Source organism: Pinus tabuliformis, chromosome J (assembly GCF_031772625.1).
Source record: "Pinus tabuliformis cultivar Carrire ecotype Pingquan chromosome J, CPIR1, whole genome shotgun sequence".
Taxonomy (NCBI): domain Eukaryota; kingdom Viridiplantae; phylum Streptophyta; class Pinopsida; order Pinales; family Pinaceae; genus Pinus; species Pinus tabuliformis.
Genome location: NC_142295.1, coordinates 831,080,218 through 831,099,352, shown reverse-complemented (window position 1 = coordinate 831,099,352; position 19,135 = coordinate 831,080,218).

The window sequence follows — 19,135 nt, the reverse complement described above, 5'->3', positions numbered from 1 at the left end:
GAGACATGCTTGTTATTGTAACGTCCTCAATTTTAAGGGAAATTAGATGAATTGTCTTTTCCTCTTTTTATCAAAGAAATGAGCCTAGGATTTATATTGTCTGTAGAGTTTTGCTATAAAAAAATGATCACGAACAAAATAAGGAAGAAGGGAAATCTTTCCTTCAAATCCAAAGAATCTAATATAAGAGGATTCTTCTTGATATTCAAATATTTAATTCCCAAGGAGGAAATTATGAGCCTATTGAGAGAATCTATGTGCCATGGAAAAATAATGATCTTTCTAAACATTGTGAAAAAGGCATTATGAACTTGATAGAAATAAAATATGACCTTGTGCTTCCATAATGATGGATACCGGAATTGGTCCGGGTCCTTATTAAAGTCAACATTTCATGATAAAGGAAAATATTTGCATGTTTTATAATATACCAAGGCATAAAACAAATAAGAGGTCATGAAGAACCTTTTTTATTTGTGAGACTTTCCTAACTAGTAGGAAATTTCATTTGAAATAACACGAGTCGTCAAACACGCCTCCTTCATGTACAAGATGATGGAGGATATAAAGTATATATCTTGGTATATAAGACATGGAGTCTTGACCAACAATTTGAAAAAACAACCATGCGAACTCACTTTATTAGTTTTCCAGTGAACATACCTCAATCTACATAGGATTTATTAAACTATTAGGTGGTCGAATAAAAAACTTCTCGAGGACATTATCTCCACCACCTTGAGCATTCAAGAAAGCATCTATTTTATAAATATTAAGAGTTTTATCTAGAGTATAAAGTCGCCACATTCTTTTGAAGACACTCAATGTTAAAGGAACAGGGGTTCTGCTACTTTCTTCCAGTTGTATTAGTCTCTTATTTGTGTCAAACTTAGTTGTGCACCATTGTTGGGCATGGAATCCCCCCAAGGCAGGTTTTGGGGCTTAAAGCCCAAGTTTTGATTGAATCTTTTTGTAAAAGCTCCGCAAATTGCGGGCGTGGGGCGTGAAATCATAATAGAGTCACAGGGTTGTCCGCCCTAGTTTTTGTAATGTAATGTCAGTTGGATCTACCTACCATTGTATAAATAGAGCGAGGTTCTAAGTGTATAGGATAAATAATAGATAAGATAGAATAGAAGGGTATGAGAGGTCTAAGTGATTGAGAAGCAGTGTAAAGTGTGTCTTTGGGTCATAGAGTAGGGGAAGACATTGCAGCTGAGTGCGCAGGGCAGGTCGAGTCTATAACCGTTGGAAGAATCAATAAAGAGAAAGTTTACCATATTTTTGTGCATCTTTTCTTGTCTTAATATATGATGGGTATAATTTGAAAGTATATTATTTATATGTTGTGTGAACTTATTTGAATGTTTTGTATAACTAATTATAATGTAAGACATCCAAGTACGTGAAGCTAATTAACTGGTATAGAAAGATAAGTAGGACCGCGGGTGTTAGCATAGAGCGTGACTCTAGCAGCACGAAAGCTCCACAATCCCTGGTTAGGGCTGCACGAAGGCAGTGTATCAGGGTGTGAGGGACAGGGAAGTGCACGAAGCGACCTACGCACAGGGACAAACAGTGAGACCATTCGAACCTCGAGGACATCTCAAGTGTGTGGAAACCTGGTTCTAGCACCCTCCCATACTACTTTGGGTGAGACCTTAGTCCGCGCTCTACGGACTGTTGCCAAAAGGGCCAGTAGTACCAGGATTTGTTTGGCTAATTAACTCCGAACCTAGGTCAAGCCCAAACAAGCCAACAAATGGTTATGTTGCTGGGACCTGGATCTGCATAGAGATGTTTGATGTCGTATCACTGGAATCCGACAAAGAAAGGAATTGAAGATTGGTTGGATAGGAAGATTCACGAGTTCGCGGCGCAGGAAAACAGGAATCTGCAACTATCAAAGCAAGAGTGGTTGGACTGCTACTTATATATAGAGATCCATAAAATTTTCTTTGCATCCTTCCCCACTGAGTTGTACAAGTGGATCGCGAAGCTAACAGATAGCCAAGGAAGGTGCAAACTCGACAAACCTATTGTGTGGACTCCAAAATTAGTGCGTAGATTGGAAGCATTGGAAGATAAGATCGCGCGTGTTGTTGATCACTGGCTCGATCGAATCATAGGAGGATTTATCACCGAATTCGCAGTAGACACTTCAGTCAGTTATAGCGAGGCAGAACGACACTTCCTCAAGGGACCGCGAGGTAAGTACATTAAATCTTTGAACACTTGGATTAAAATGCTACTGTGTGAAAAACAGGTTATGTGAATAAATTGATGTTTGGGGCTACGTGAAGTGGGAGAATCTACAGAAACAAAGGTAGCACAGAACTAGAGACTAGCCCCTTGATTTCACCTCCGCGAGGGGGCGAGGAAGAGCTTGCAAAGGTCTCACCAAGAAGTGCGATTAATCTGATAAGACAGAGAATTCCGTGCATACCACCCCCACCCACACCACCACCAGTTTCACCATCTTCACCCCCATCTTCGCCCATACCACCTCCGCCACCACTGTGAAGCAATATGGCAAGCACGATAAAGCTACCAATGTTCAAGGGAGTAGGGAATGAAGATCCGGACCAGTTTTGGTTCGTGATAAAAGTTGTATGGGAAGCACAGGGAGTCATGGATGACAATATAAAGAAGGCAACGTTGGTTAGCGCTCTGCAGGATCGCGCGCTGACCTGGTACATTAAGCATTCCAATGACAATCTGAATGCGGGGATCACGGATATCCAAGTTGCGCTAAACAAAGAATTTAGCAGGCCAAAGTCAGAGGCACAGTCGATCATTGGATTCAAAGAAATCACAATGCTACCAGGCGAAACCCTGTGGGAGTTGGATCAAGGACTGAAGTGCACAATTCACGAAGCGAACATGACATTAACATATGGGCAACACTGCGAATGGTTTGTAGCATCGTTAACGCCGCATCTACGGAACGAGCTGTCGCAAAAAAGGCTAACCACTCAAGCCGAGGCCTTGGAGGTCGCGATGAGATTGCACGAGACCCTAATACAAGATCCCAACCCGGGAGTTCAACAGATTCACGCGTAGTTGAAAAACCTGTGCCTTGAGATGCAGAGTTTGAAAGAAGACAAGAAAACCTACCCAGAGGTGTTCGATGAGGTATGGTGCGTAAAATGGAAAGGCTAGGGGCATGACAAGGACCATTGCTCGGTGTTCGCGAATTACCTTGCGGGAGGAGGACCAATGCCACTAAGACCGGAGGCACAAACAGGACCAAGCGCGGCGCCTGCACTATGGTGTGTGATTTGTCAGATAGGAGGAAAGCATGCTACAGATAACTACCATCTATTACAGAAGTATACGCAAAATTCACAACAGTTGTTCTGTAATTTCTATAGGTTAGTAGGACATGATGAGCGCACTTGTAGAAGTTATGAGCAGATGATGGACTAAACTCCTACCTACAGAGTTCAGGCCGAGACACGACCCCTCAATCAAACCATAGGAATGGCGCGCATTGGATTTCAGGGGCGCGGACGAGGCCGGGTGGAGGGGGACCAGGAAGAGGTCACAAATAGCTGATATGTTACAATTGCGGAGGGCCAGGGCATTATGCCCGCGATTTTACGAATCCAATGCGACCATCAAGCTTGTATTGTACGTTGTTTGATCATGATATGGAGGACTATCCCACACTAATAGCGAGGTTGCGCGATAAAGGAGCACTCCAACCTCCCCCGACTCAAAACTTGCAAATGATGAGGTCTGAGCCGCACAAGGAAGACCCTAATGTAAACATCGTGCTCCGAAGTGGAATTATGACAGGGGATGACCAAGGCAAGCAGCCTGAAGAAAGTACCTGGGTTCGCAAGGCTCCAACGAAGGAACCAGAATTTGATTTTGAGCGCACTAAGGAGACCTTCATGGAAGCTAAGAGGAGCTTCGCTAATGCCTCGAATTCAGGAAGTAAAGATAGACTGGAGCCGAAAATGGGCCCATCGATGCTCACTACACTCTTGGAGACATGAATGAAGCTGCTGCGTGATAGCAAGGCTATAAAGGGGTTGCAAGAACTCATAATAGATGTGCTAGGACTGCGCCAGGAGAACTGCGTGTAGTCCAGAAGCTCAGGGAGCACACGACGTGAACAGGAAGAGAGATGAGATTTACCGCGCAGATTGGGGAATATGAGATGGACCAAGTAATTCTGGATCTAGGATCGGATGCGAACGTCCTGCCAAAACAAACATGGGAGTGCATGGGCAGGCCTGCATTGCAATGGTCTCCTATCCAACTGCGAATGGCGAACCGGCAAAAGATCCTACCAATGGGGAGTTTGCAGGGAATCAAAGTAAACATAGAAGGAGCAAGTGCACTAGTAGATTTCGAAGTGATAGAGATTGTTGATGACAACAATCCTTACCCCGCGCTATTGGGAATTGACTGGGCCACTGACATGAATGGAGTGATAAATATGAAGAAGCGTAAGATGATCTTTGAGAAAAAGTCATTGCACGTAGTGGTACCTTTAGACCTTACAGAAGGATCATGCTACATGGAGCCAATGCGCGACTACGACAACGACGACGAGACTGCATCTACAAGATAACTGCGCGGGAGCAAGACTGGGTAAATCCAACCGCGGATGGTCGAATCTCATGGGAGCGCGAAAGCTCCTGCACATAAGATTCTGACGAGGAGATAGAACGATGGCAGAACTAGTTACACGAGGTAACCACGCTCAACTGTAACATGATGACAAGGTCGCTGCGCTGCGTAGCAACAGAGGTAAGAGATCTGCCTACGTATGATGGGTTAAGCGAGGTGGATGACTTCCTTAACAAATTTTAAAGAGAAGTGTCGGAATAGCAGCGTTTCGACGCTCTGAAATGGGTACTACAAGCTACGCCCGCAAGATGGTGGGATACGCACCAAAGAAGTTTTGAGGACTGGCACGACTACCGAAGGATGATGCGCATGTGGTTTGGGAAGCCTCCGATGCAAGTAACAGACAAGATGGTCGAATGAAACAGCCTGCGCATCCACCTATCCGTGTGGATACAGGCATATGGTGTGAAAGTTGCACGAATGCACACAGTCCTCGCGGTAGGAGACACGATCAGTAAGTAGGTGCGAGTAAGACAATGGCGTGAACAACCCCTTCGGTTGGGACCATGAAGTATGGAAAGACTAAGTGTGCAGAAGGATATCCATGCAGAAGCCTTTAACGAAGAACATGAAGCGCTGAACAAGGTCCACAATGCGAAGCAAATTGACTAGGACCTGCATGTACCAGTGGTTCTATGGGCTTATAGAACCGCGTGCAAGGACTTGAACGCGTAGGCACTGCCAAGGCTGGAGTATGAAGCAAATGCTGTAAGCCCTATAGTACATGGAAAGCTTAGACTGCGCATGATAGCCCCGGTAGATATGACGGTTCACGGAACCTTGGAAGAAGAAATCCAACTAGGAAATTCTAGGCTCCAAGAACTTGAAGAAGAAAGGGTACGATTAAGGAAGAAAAACGCTCTGGTAGACGTGGAAGTCGGGAAGCTGGAGGATGAGATAAAGGAAGATTTTCTCCATAAAAAGACCAGGGTGATAAGACAGGATGCGCACGATCACAATGACAGGATTGAGGCCTATCGTCATGAACTGATCAATCTGATGCCATGGCTTGGACCACACATTACTAAGCGAATCGACCAGGGTAGTGCGTTGTAGATGATAAAGTGCGCAATGCCGCCTATAACAATAAAGGTGGGTATTCTCCAGGAAACATGATAGATGACAGGGTGGAACTTTACACAGGTGGTGCGACCACCTGACTAGCCGAGAGAAGTACAGTCTTAGCGCTCCAGGCAATTGAAAGGAAGCGTGGGACTATAAACTATTATGCTCGGGAGCTGCGCGATGTTGGAGCTGTGCACAGAAGCAAAGAGTCACAAGGTCCGCGACCGTGCATAGGGGGTTGCGTTGCCGCATGGGTTGGCCAGAACGTGACCATTGAAGTCACTATTCACGATGGGATGCTTGACTTGAGACCAAATGGAGCGAGTGACAGGTATTTAAGACGCAATTTATGGGCAAGATTTGGGAAAATCATCTGCCAAGGGAGCATTAATGAATAATATTTGTGGGGAACAGTTGAATTCAAATTCAAAAAGTGCTATAAATTACAAGGGGTTGCCCAGCAAACAACACTTGGTCATTTGTGAATTAAGCTATTGAGTAGAGCCTTGGTTGTTTTGTGCCGAGCGTTGATTGAGCCCCTAAGTTCGCGAGTGCTAGATTTCTAGACAGACATGATGGCAACAGCTGAGGAAGTTATGGAGATAACAAAAATGACCACCGAAGAGGCTGCGTAGGCCCTAACTGCAGGGAATGCTCCGGAAGGTGCCGGGATTGTGGCAAAAATCCCAAAATCACAGCACACCCCAAGACCCAAGAAGGACAAACAAGCGATGGTTCCCGTACGTGTGTCCCCGTGGAACCCGTTGCACACCAAACTGTCAATGGAGGACAAGGGGAATGTCATCACCATAGAGACCGATGAAGACGAAGAAGACCTGGAGGACCTAATTATCGAAGAGGACAAGGACGAAGGCATGGGGGAAGAAATTGATCTTACGCACCCCCCAACAAAGCTGCTTGCCTATGTCCCCTCGCGAAAAGGAAAGGCTAAAGTACCCAAGGACCTTGACGAGACCAAGAGCTCGCTCCAGACCCCTCTCCTCCCAGATAACATTATTTTTGAGGGCATGCACTTGGGACGGGTGCCGAGTTTAAAATTTGAAGATTAGGACCTCGCTAACTACGAGAAGTTCCCTCACCTTGAGACCTTGCACCTCATGAAGCCCAAGTAGAACACTGCGGTGGGGGTTATAGAATTAGAGCCGTGAAAGTGGTTGCGCGGAGTGGAAAAGGTTGGGCTACTTAACCTGCTCTGGTGCTGCACTTCCACCGTGCCCCAATAACCATTTTCATCATTAGGCAGTTGCTTTGCTTGGTGCATGATGGGTGTTTGTGGTTGGAGGAGCCCATCCCCATCATGGCAAACTTGATTCACCGCATTTCCAGGCTTCCATGCAAAGGGGAGGACCCCGCAAACATCTCGGAAGGGAAGAGCAGTTACTTGGCCATCGCGGAGGCCATGAAGAAGAAGTACAAGCTGGCGAAGAAGAAAAGGGGCTACACCATATCCAACATCAACGATAAAGCAATAAGAGTGGCGACCCAAATATTGGCCGGTAAGGTTATGCACAATTGTCGCGCGGACAAGGTACCCATGCCGGTGGTAGCACTTGGTGAATAGTGTGCGGAAGGGGTCTAGTTTAACTGGTCCGAGTTCCTCTGTAAGGAATTTTTGGAAAATTGCTGCGAAGCTCAGGAACAGGGCAAAACATTCCACTATGCATGGCTTCTGCTGTCCATAGTGCTCGTGGCAGGGGAATTGCTAGAAGATAGTCAATTCCCCACAATTGACAGGGATCTGTCGAAGGCCGCAAAGTACACTTCGCTCTAGGCCACAAAGGATGCCAATAGGATCCACGACAATAAAACATTCTGGGTGTTCATGGAGATGAACCTCAGAATGGGGATCAACCGCAAGCCACGGTTGTCACCCACTGTCTACAACAACCTACAGAATTTTACGGAATTCAAAGCGGACATCCATAACATATACATCAGAGCACGCAAGGACCCAGCCAAACAATGGAGGAAGCTACCCTTTTTAGCCACAGATGATGTCATCTTTAACGTCCTTGAGACATGGCCGCCAGAGTGGCGCGCCCCAGACATCGTGGAGATAGAGAAATCGACGACACAAAGGAAGAAAGAAGAGGCCAAACTGTGCATCGCACAGTTGGCAGAAAAAAGAAGGAGGCAACGACCGCAGAAGCGTGGGCGGCACGGGACGTTGCACATACAACAACTAAATAGGAAAAGGCCGCAGTAGTAGCAACAACGCAGGAGGCAGCCATGAAGGCACGCAAGGGCCAAACATCGCCTTCGTAGGGGTAGGAAGCAGAGGAAGAAGAGGAAGGTGCGAACCCACAAATCGCGTCAACATAGTTGAAGTGCCAACACCCAACCGAGGGGGTAGGGCCGCGAAATAAGTTCAAGGCATCGAAGTTGTCTATTGACCCGATCACCCTAAACGAGGGTGATCTACACGACATCAGCGAGACAGTGCACGATGTCACCTCCGAGGCCCTCCAAAATTTCATGCAAGAGAATTAGATTGTGTTGGGGGGCCTCAGAGCACAGCTGCAGGTGCGCCCTCCTCAGGCTGGTACCCTTTCGACCAACCTCGTAGTTGGAACAATGGCAGCAGAACGGATGTTGCGCGCTCGAGTGACGAATACCATAATGCTGCCAAAAGGGGCACTAGTGACAACAAATGAGGCTGATAGGCCTACGGTTAGCGTGCTGAAGGGTCTCAGCATCAACATGGATGCACTCCCATGCAAGACCTTATACGTTCTGCAGGATGGGATAACTGCAAAACTGTGGGCTAGGGAGAGTCGCGCACTGCAAGTCCTTAGCGAGCAAAAAATAAATATGGAACAATTGAGCTTGCAGCGCGACGAAGTGGTGTCACAGAATTGACAACTGGTACAGGTAGTAGATGAAGCTTGTCAAAGCGTCCCGGAGCTGGCCATCCCAGCAGACACACCAACAGAGGCGTGCATCCACAGGTTAGCAGCAGGGGTGCATGAGGCGAGGGAGGAAATGACAAAGGTTCAGCTAGAGCTGAACCTTCAGATCGTCGAGCTGTGGTTAAAGGCATAACCATCCACCCCTCCAGAAGTCAGAGAACAATGTGCTAGCGCTATTACAGTGGGACTGGATGAAATTGGCAGTGCAGTGCGAGACTGCACCAACATGTTGGAAGAATCATTTGAGGTCCTCACAAATCTATAGGAGGATCCCAACATCTAGCGCTTAGAGACAGAGGCGCGAGAACTCCAACAGTAGTATGACAACGTCAAAGGAACTGTGCAAACGGTGGCCCTCACTCAGAGTCTCGCATGGATGTAATAGGCCAAAGGACTGAAAGAATAGGTGGACGCGGCATGACACAAGGAAGTTGTCGTGAAGGCACCCGTTCAGCCTTGGATCGACGAGGCCTTCACCTCGCACACATGTAGGGGATACACGCACTGATGTAGAGAAGCACTTCCGACACAATGGTCTCAGAACAACGCATGCAACAGATCCAGTAGGTAGCAACTCAGTGCGCTGCCGACCTTGCTGTAATTCGAGCAGAGTTGGAAGGACTCCACACAAAGATCTTTGCGTTGACAGGGTGACTCGAGGGTGAGTCATAATGTTTGTGTTGGGGGTGTGTTGGGCATGGAATCCCCCCAAGGCAGGTTTTGCGGCTTAAAGCCCAAGTTTTGATCGAATATTTTTGTAAAAGCTTTGCGAATTGCAGGCACGGAGCGCGAAATCATAATAGAGTCGCAGGGTTGTCCACCTTAGTTTTTGTAATGTAATGTCTGTTGGATAGACCTATCCATGGTCCGAGGACCATGGGATTGTATAAATAGACCGAGGCTCTAAGTGTATGAGATAAATAATAGAGAAGATAGAATAGAAGGGTATGAGAGATCTAAGTGATTGAGAAGCAGTGTAAAGTGTGTCTTTGGGTCGTAGAGTAGGGGAAGGCTCTGCAGCTGAGTGCGCAGAGGCCTGGTAGTCCGCAGCTGAGTGCGCAGGGCAGGTTGAGTCTGAAACTGTTGGAAGAATTAATAAAGAGAAATTTTACCATATTTCTGTGCATCTTTTCCTATCTTAATATATGATTGGGTATAATTTGCAAGTATAATGTTTATATGCTGCACGAACTTATTTGAATGTTTTGTATAACTAATTATAACGTAAGACATCCAAGTACGCGAAGGTAATTAACTGGTATAGAAAGATAAGTAAGATCACGGGTGATAGCATAAAGCATGACTCTAGCAGCGCAGAAGCTCCACAATCCCTGGTTAGGGCTACACGAAGGTAGTGTATCAGGGCGTGAGGGACAGGGAAGTGCGTGAAGTGACCTGTGCGCAAGGACAAACAGTGAGACTAGTTGAACCTCTTAGACATCTCAAGGGTGCGAAAACCTAGTTCTAGCACCCTCCCATACTACTTCGGCTGAGACCTCAGTCCGCGCTCTGCGGACTGTTGCCGAAAGGGCCAGAAGTACCGGGATTTGTTTGGCTAATTAACTTTGAACCTGGGTCAGGCCCCAAAAATCCAACAACCATGAAACTAACTCTTTGAAATAAAAAACATTAGGCATGCAAGTAGCTCTTGTTATCCTCGATGTACAAACATTGTTAGAATCCTTGTCATCTAATGAAAGTTCTAAACACCATTTGTAAGCCATAAACCATTGAAAATCATAGTTTTTCCGTCACAAAGTATTGATATCTTCTCCACAAAATGGTTCCTTTCTTCTACTGTCTATCTTTCCTTTAGTTTTAACAACAATTAGCAGTAATTATATAATAATATCCCATTTAATGAGGACTTAAACATTGTTAAATGTCATTGCATTAGCCATCAATTTATTGTAATGGTACATGTTCTATAATAAACTCAAAAGATGTCGCTTATTAATAATAACTACCACCTTCATGTGAAGTATGGACGAGAAATTCATAAAAATCGTGCCTTATTTGATGATGACATCTTTCAAATATGTGAAGGATGTGTTGGTAGTGCAACTTCATTTCACTTTGAAAAGGATGCATCATGTGATATGTAGGATATGGAATAATTCCTTAGTTAAACGAAATTTTCCACTTTTTCAAGCGAAAAAGAGATGAAGAGATCAAAGTGAGGGTCACAGAAATGTGGAGTGAAAATTTTCAAGATGTGATAAATTAGTTTGGTACATTATATTTTGCATTCTGCAATTGTTTCATGCAAACAACTAAGTATTATAGTGTTGCAAAGGTTGAAAAATGTGAAGGTTGGAAAATATAATCCTCTGCATATTATATTAAAGATTTTTCAAGTTTTGGGGAGAATTACTAAAATATGTCATTGGAGAAGTTTCATATGTTTTTTTGTTTGTTTTTGGATTTGAAAAAAAATAAATCAAACTAAGGGGAAACATATAAAATAACACTTAGTGAAAAAGATGTTGCACATAGTGTTGCCATTGATGACAACAAGATGTCATTGATGTCAAAGGGGATGTATGGGACAACAACACTAGGACCATCCTTAATGATTTAAGAAGCAGCAAGATCGTTTGTGAAGCAGTATGACAGTTGAATCTTCTGCAAGGTCTCATTGCATGAAGATATGGGTGTTTGAATTTATTCAAGTTTTTTTTATGAAGATATGATGTTCAAAATATCCTACAAATAACATGGTTGCATAGATCTCATCGTTACCTTTCCAACAATATATTCTTCTCAAAAAAATCCTCCCGGATGAGAAGTTATGGCGAATTGAAAATTGACATTAGAGTGGGTCAAATTGCAAAGGAAAATTGTAGGGCCAAACCCAAATTATTAAAGGGTTAAACAATGTGCAAGTTCAGGGCGGATACACTATTGAACATATGGATCAATGACCACGAGTGCATGTAGTTGTGCACTATTTAATGTTGTTAAAAGGTATGCAAATTTTAGGATAATCAATGATGCTCCCAATAGGTCAACAACCATATGAAGGTAAAGATGCTTAATGTTTAACCAATTGCTTCAAACCAACCAAATGATGACACATGGTAGAGTTTTGTTTGACAATGATGTGGGCTTAGCGATGAATGACATCTGGCATAGTTGCACAATTGGCATAACATATTAGTCACTGACATTAGCATGATGTCGTGGCACCACAAGAGGTTCCACGTGGTAGTGACAAATGACATGTTTGGATTTGGTGAAAATCCTAAAAATGAGTGACAGATGGCATCCCTCACGAGAAATCATGTGGCATGATGACGCCTTATTGAAGTCACCATGCAGATGACCAATAACTTTTTGGTGTCGTTCCTATGGTGAGGTCATGTGGTTTATGAAGCTTTAGGTATCACGGTTAAACTATTAAACATGGTCATATGGTTAATATTGTCGGCCAGTCATAAGGCGCAAAAATTTGGTTTATCTCCTTAAATCTAGGTTGAAGCATGGTCCTATGGTCTCCCCCCATAGACTTGGACCAACCGTTTATATATATATATATATATATATATATATATATGAGTTATCATTCGACTTGTGAACATGAATAATAATTCGTCTTAATATAAGGATTTGTGGCAAGTGAATGAGTTGGTTCTAGTTCGAAATGCAAGTTTTTTTATTGCTACAAATTATTATGAAGTTTGTAGATCTGGGCTCACTAGCAATAATTATTTTGGTTTGGTTGATTGCATAACTCTATTTTGATGCAAGTCTGATTGGTTCATTTGTGACTCTAATTGGCTATATTTGGTGATGGTGGAGCTCCACTATATAGTGGAGGCAGTGACAAAACTCTGGGATACAATATAGCTCATGTTTTATGGAAGAGGTTTGGTGGAGGTAGATCTTATGGCTATAATATATCACAGGTCCAATAGCTAACTTTGATGAAGGTAGTTTTAATGAAGTCTGAACTTTGTTGTTGATTCGGCTATATTTAGTTATGTTTCGTTGCAACATATTTATGCATTAAAGTGTTGATGAGTATGTCATGACGGATTACATGGATCACCATATCGATGAGACTATACACAATGAGCGGTGATCAAGAATGACACGTCAGATGGAGATAGGTCAAACTGACTGATACAACATGGAAGTCTAATGCTGTGACATGTGGCATAATCTCAAGAGCTTGTGGTAAAATCAAAATTAACAATAATTCGCCAAGGGAATATATCAAGCCACATTGCATAGGCTGATTGGTAGCAATGTATACTATGATAGATAGTATAGACCTAGGTTCGATAACTCTTTGGTGGGTAAAGGTCAATTTAATTTGTCTTTTTATTTTTCCACCAAAAAACCATTATGTCGAACATTTAGCAATTCTTGGTGATCGTCACCAGAATTCGATGGTTTATTGAAAAGTCCAAAAATAAACATTTTGTAGAACATTTAATTATTTATATGGTGTATAATGGTTATTTTGAGTTTCTAAAGTCAATATTGATCCAATTTCAATTCTGAAAGAAATTGGGCAATCGGGGTTCAAAGATAGATGCAACTAGAGGGGTTTGATGTTGTTTTGACTTTTATTTGAAGAACAAAAGCTCTTGTGTGTGTTTGTAGGGTCTATAAGCATATTGTAGGTGTTTTGAATACATGAAGTAAGTAGGTTCAAAAACGGGTTTGAGTGACCAGAACGATGAACTGGTTGGAGCAAAGTTTGTGACAACAATATGATAACCAATAACAGAGATTGATATGACTTTTGTGACAATGATTACAATATGTTGGTTGCAGATTATATACTAACAATGGTTGCAGTGGAATTGATTGTAGGTTGCGGTAGCGATTATGATTGTGGCAGTAGAAGTAACTACAGGATGAGATGATAGTGCAAGACATCACGATGAAAACAAGCTGCGATAATACTTATGTTTTAGGGATATATGAGGACAATGGATCCAGTTTGAAAAGGGGATGAAATAGAGGTCCACAATGAAGTTGAATAAGGCAGTTGGAGCCTAAAGTAGGTTCGAGCCTACTCATTCTTGATGTTGAAGCCTCAATCAGGTTGTAGCCTATAGTGAGCACCTTCTTGCATCTTTGAGGTTGGAGCCTCAATCATGTTGTAGCCTACCGCAAGTGGTAGCTTTCATATTTCGAGGGTAGTTTCCTCCCATAGGTTGGGGCCTGCAAATTGATGTAAAGAAATTAAAGAACAAAGGAGAAGAAGAGTTGGTGGTTTTCTCCCATTTGGGTTTCTGCCTAAAAATTTATGTCTCCTTGTGTTGTTTCTAGTTATGTTTCTTATGTGATAATTTGCGATAACTGATGAGATAATTCTTATGATAATTTCTAAATGAATGTATGATTAATTAAGATTGTGAAACTACAAAATTGTCTTCACAATGATTCAATCCACCCTCTCAGTGTGACATTTGGGCCAACAAAAGAAACAGAAGGATATACATATGTTGATCGAGGAAAGTTGATCAACAAGAGAACCCTACTAATATCATCCTTGTAAGGGAAATATTATTTTTTCAAAAGATAAATTTAGCTCTATTCATCATGTTTGATGGGGAGGATTTACCCTAGTTGCCACCATCACCTATTGCCAATCTCCACCCTTTCATGGTTGTTCACCATTGGAGGCCCCTCTACCATGGCTATCCTTGAGAGATCGTTAAGAGATACTAGTCTAACCTCTTCCAAACCCAAGACAATAGATCATAAACACATCCCTGTTGAGATTTAAGCCCATGGGGAAATATTTGTTGCCAGATTTTGAAGGGGGCATATTTAATCATTGAACTGGAAATATCAAATTAGAAGCCTCATCAAAAGGTAGAGAATGACATGATAGGTAAACGCATCGGCTTATGGCCCATCCTTCTCTTAATAGAAGAATAGATTATTGTCTCTTAAAAGCTCAAGTTACAATGGAAATATACTTCCTCTGCATGTAAGAGGGTTATTATTTTTTTTGTTTTCCACTCCAAAGAAGGCAAATATATCATCTCTAGATTTGGGACATAGTGTATAGTTTTTATAGGCCTCTATCTTAATCATTGGTCCTTAAATTTTGAGTAAAGTACATAAATTGTGCCCATGTAGATTTGGGTTCACCTCCCCCACCTCCCATTGATTTCTAAGACATATATACCTTGAAATCCATAGGTAACAAATTGGGGAGTTTTACTAAAGAAATACGGCCAAATTAATGCCAATACACCTATGCTCAAATATTTATGGAAGTCACTTTGCATTAAATTTTATTAGAGGCCATCTCTCTGTCTTGATGGAAGGAACTTCCAACAAGATCTAGACTATGAAAAAAATTCATTTCCGAGATATTTTTTCGGTGATAATCACATCAAATTTCATTTGTCAACGTGTTTCGAACTAACCAGTGTGGTTCATTGTCAGGATAAGACTAAGAATCGAATCGTGGCATCGGGTTAAATAGAGAGAATTGGATGGAGAGGCAGATCATTCCAATGACTAGAATGTAACAATTACTTTCGTTTAATTTTAATTTATGTTATCAATATGGCCCTTTTTTAGATATTATTAGAAACTCCAAGCTCCACAAATAGACTAGGCTAGCCTGCAAGAAATCCAATAATCAGGTGATTAGAATCAATTCAAGATCATGGCTCATAAGAAAATGTTTTTAATTCAATAATAACACTTGAAACCCCAAAAAACCTCACCTTTAGAAATTGTTTTTAATCTCTAGGGGATTTAAAGACTCTTAGTAAAGAGAACATGGAGTTACAATGAAGGCATTATGACTCAAGCCCTAGACCTAGGAAAGGGATATCCTTAATAAACATGAATTCAAAGCAACAAAGTAGGCCTCGTAGAAGATACCATTCAGAATATCATAGCGACATAAGTCTCCTCCAAACAAGTATCATAAGTTAATATCTCAATGGAGAAACAACCAAAGGCAACATAACAAACTATAATATCATAAAAAACTATTGAAGATGAACCACCACTACTAGAGACTGAATAGAGTATCATCTTAGTCAAACATGAGCTTATAGCAATAGAGGAAAAGGAAGAATGGAAGAGTAACGAGAAAGAAATAATTATTAAAGTTGAAGTGTCCCTTCTCCTCTAGTGAAAAGGCCACCCTCATGAACCTCACCTGTAGTTACTATAGGACAAAAATCCAATCAAAAAAGAAGGGAAAAAGAAGGAGAGCATGATAGTCTTGGGAATCTAGAATTCCAATTCATGGTACAAAGGCGGTGCTCCATTTCGAACCCCACATTGATTATGATATATCAAGTAGTTCAATCAATTTGTAAATTAACACATATTTATTTTGTCAATTGTTATGCACCCCATTTGTGAGGATTTAAACATGGGGAAAAATTACATGTTTATAAGAAGAAAAAAACATCAATACTAAAGCCCTTCCCACCTTGGATGGGGCGTGTTGGAAATTTTAAGTAATTTACTAATTTCTCATAAATATAGATAGAATGATTGTTAATTTGATTAACAACCATGGGCTCGTATGAGAATTGCAAACTATCATGCACTATATCTATCAGAACAATGTTAAAAAAAGTGATCTAGGTGTTATGTTGTGGTCATAGGATAAGTAATGATGAATACCAAAGGGATACTTGAAATACTTTAGCAAGGTCACCAAAGCTAAAACTAAACAACTAATGTTTCTTGCCAAAATTGAAATAACAAGCTCGCAGGAAATCATTTCAATTACATAAGGAAATAAATTACTTCAACTAGAAAGCAAATGAACTTCTTGCATACATGAGTTAACTATCTAGCTAGAAAGTAAACGGAAATCTTTTGCATGAAATAAACTTTCTTACAAGAAGGAACTACACTACTTTGCTCATAAAGAGAAATCATTGTGCTTTTAGAAGCTCAAATATACTTGTAGGAAATAAACTAGCTTTTACTTGAAGTTTATTTGAAGGGAAACAACTTGAAAGGAACTCACTCTATAGGAAAATTAACTACAATGTGAAATTTCCAATTATTAATTGATGGACTCTTAAGTTGTAATCTAGTGAACACTAGACTCAAAGCAAAGTATAAAATCAAGTAATTCGAGAGTCTTTTTCATATATTCTTGCAACTTGATGTAATCAGAACAACTAATAATTATGTGTTGATTTATATTCAATCCTACCAATAGAAATTACTTAACCAAATCATAGAAAATTTATGAACATTCACACAAGAAAACAATTAAATGTTGAATCCATAAATGACGTTGATACAATCTTTAATTCCTAGAATTTTTATTGTAAATTGGTTCTTTCAATTGCACACAAGATTAGAAAACAAAAGCTAATTGAAAGGAAAATATTAAGTCTAATATACTATAGTACCTTTCCAAGGACGGGGCCTTGTCTCCTTAGACATGGAATTGGAAAGAATGAACAATGATTACTTTTGTTAAATCTTCATTCACAACAAAATAGAGGCACAAAATTCATGCAAACTTATTTATTAACAATAAATGTGCTTACAACTTGATAACATTGCAATATAAAATATCCTTCTCCTTGACTTGATAAGGGATGGTTCTTATACATTCCCATAGCTATTTAAATTTAAAAAAGGTTTCAAGAACAATAATCTCAAAATACTACCATGTTTCCTTTTTATTATATTACATCCACATCGACTATTACAATTGAATGTATTTTGCAGCAGTGGTCATTGAGTGCTCTTAACCTATCCTCATGAGGCACTCCAAATTTGTAGAATAGTCCTTATAGCATGTCAGATCTTCTTACAAAATAGACAATTGTTCCATTCAACTTTACGGGAATATAGGAGGAGGTTACAATTATGTCATGTCCTTCCCTCAGATTCACGATGTCATGAGAAAACAAGGGATGAACTTGGGGTAGCAACACCACAACAAGCTAGAAGTAGCATCATTGCAACATGTTGTAAGTAGTAGCATCACAACAAGCTAGGATTAGTATAATCACAACAAAATAGGAGTAACATCACTGCAACATGCCAGGAGTAGCAACACTCTAACATGCTTGGACTAGGAGCAGTGCAACACTTCAAGAGTAGCAGCACCATAACATCTTTTGAGTAGTAGCGTTGCAACACACTGGGAGCAGTAGCATTGTAATGTACTCGGAGTAGAAACATATTGTATAGCAACCCAACATATCAGTTTGCAACCATCCTCATGAGTAAGAATACAGATTATTATCTCCCTAGAAATACGCAAGCATAATTCACTAAATCGACACAAAATGTGGGAAAACATATATGACACAAAAATGCATCATTATGGGAAATGATGGATAAGAATGTAAACTTTGAAACGGGAACTATAAACTCAAAACGGGAACTCTGGCAAAAAACCCCAAAAAAACATCAAAAACAATGCTCAAAACGAAAAGTGTGTATACTGGAACGATGTTTTTATTTTTTAGGCGTCAATTTTGAACATGTTTTAAAATTGGCAGTGACTACAAAATTTACTATGAAATTTTCGTGCAAAATATAGCTTCAAAATGAAAGTGATGACACTGGAACAATGATTTTTTTTTTTAGGGTCAATTTTCAAAATTTTAAAAAAATGCTAATAAAACCAAATTTTTATGTGTCAAACAAAGTTGTTTATGAGGGAAAAAACACACTAATGTTTTTGGTAGAATATCATTTTTCTTTCCTAAGTATAAATTTAACATGTTTTCAACCATAACATGCTAGATACAAAAAAAAATTGAAATTTTTTCAACTATAAAATTAAAAAACCATGACATTATGAACAAATTACATCATTGAATGCATTCAACATTCATTATTTGTATATTGAATAAAACATACATTATATCTCTAATTTAATATTGCATTGTAGATATTTTAAACAATAAAATTTATCATAATTAAGACATATACTCCAACAACATAAAAATGCCTCATAACTTCTCATTTAACACCATATGGAAAACATTAATTTTATTTGAAGATACGATGCATACATCAGTTATATAAACTGTCTTAAACAATTATTCAAAATCACTCATATTTTCTGGCACACCATCAGAATTCACATCTTCAGATGAGTGACTGGATGCTGACGAAGATGTTCCATATTCTTCTCTTTCATCAACTAGTGCCCCATCTGAGTCCACATGCATGCCCAACATTTCAGGTTTCAAAATTCTTCTAGATCTACGACTGGTTTCAGGTGATTCCCATGTCAACACTGTTCCTTCTGGTAACAACCTTTTCAGAATCTCTATCGTCTTGAAGCGAAGAGTTCCTCTCTTTGTTAAATTGAAGTCATAAACAAGTATGTCTAAATCCTCCAATTTTAATATGTCTGTGCGGCGGCGATTTACATTTGTACCCTTTCTTTTTCTTTTTCCGCCATTGTTTTTGTCAACTACCATCTCTGGCTTATACACACCATTGAATGGGTGTGTATTTGTGGCATACCAATGTACTTCAATACTTGTAACATCCTCATTTTCTGTAAA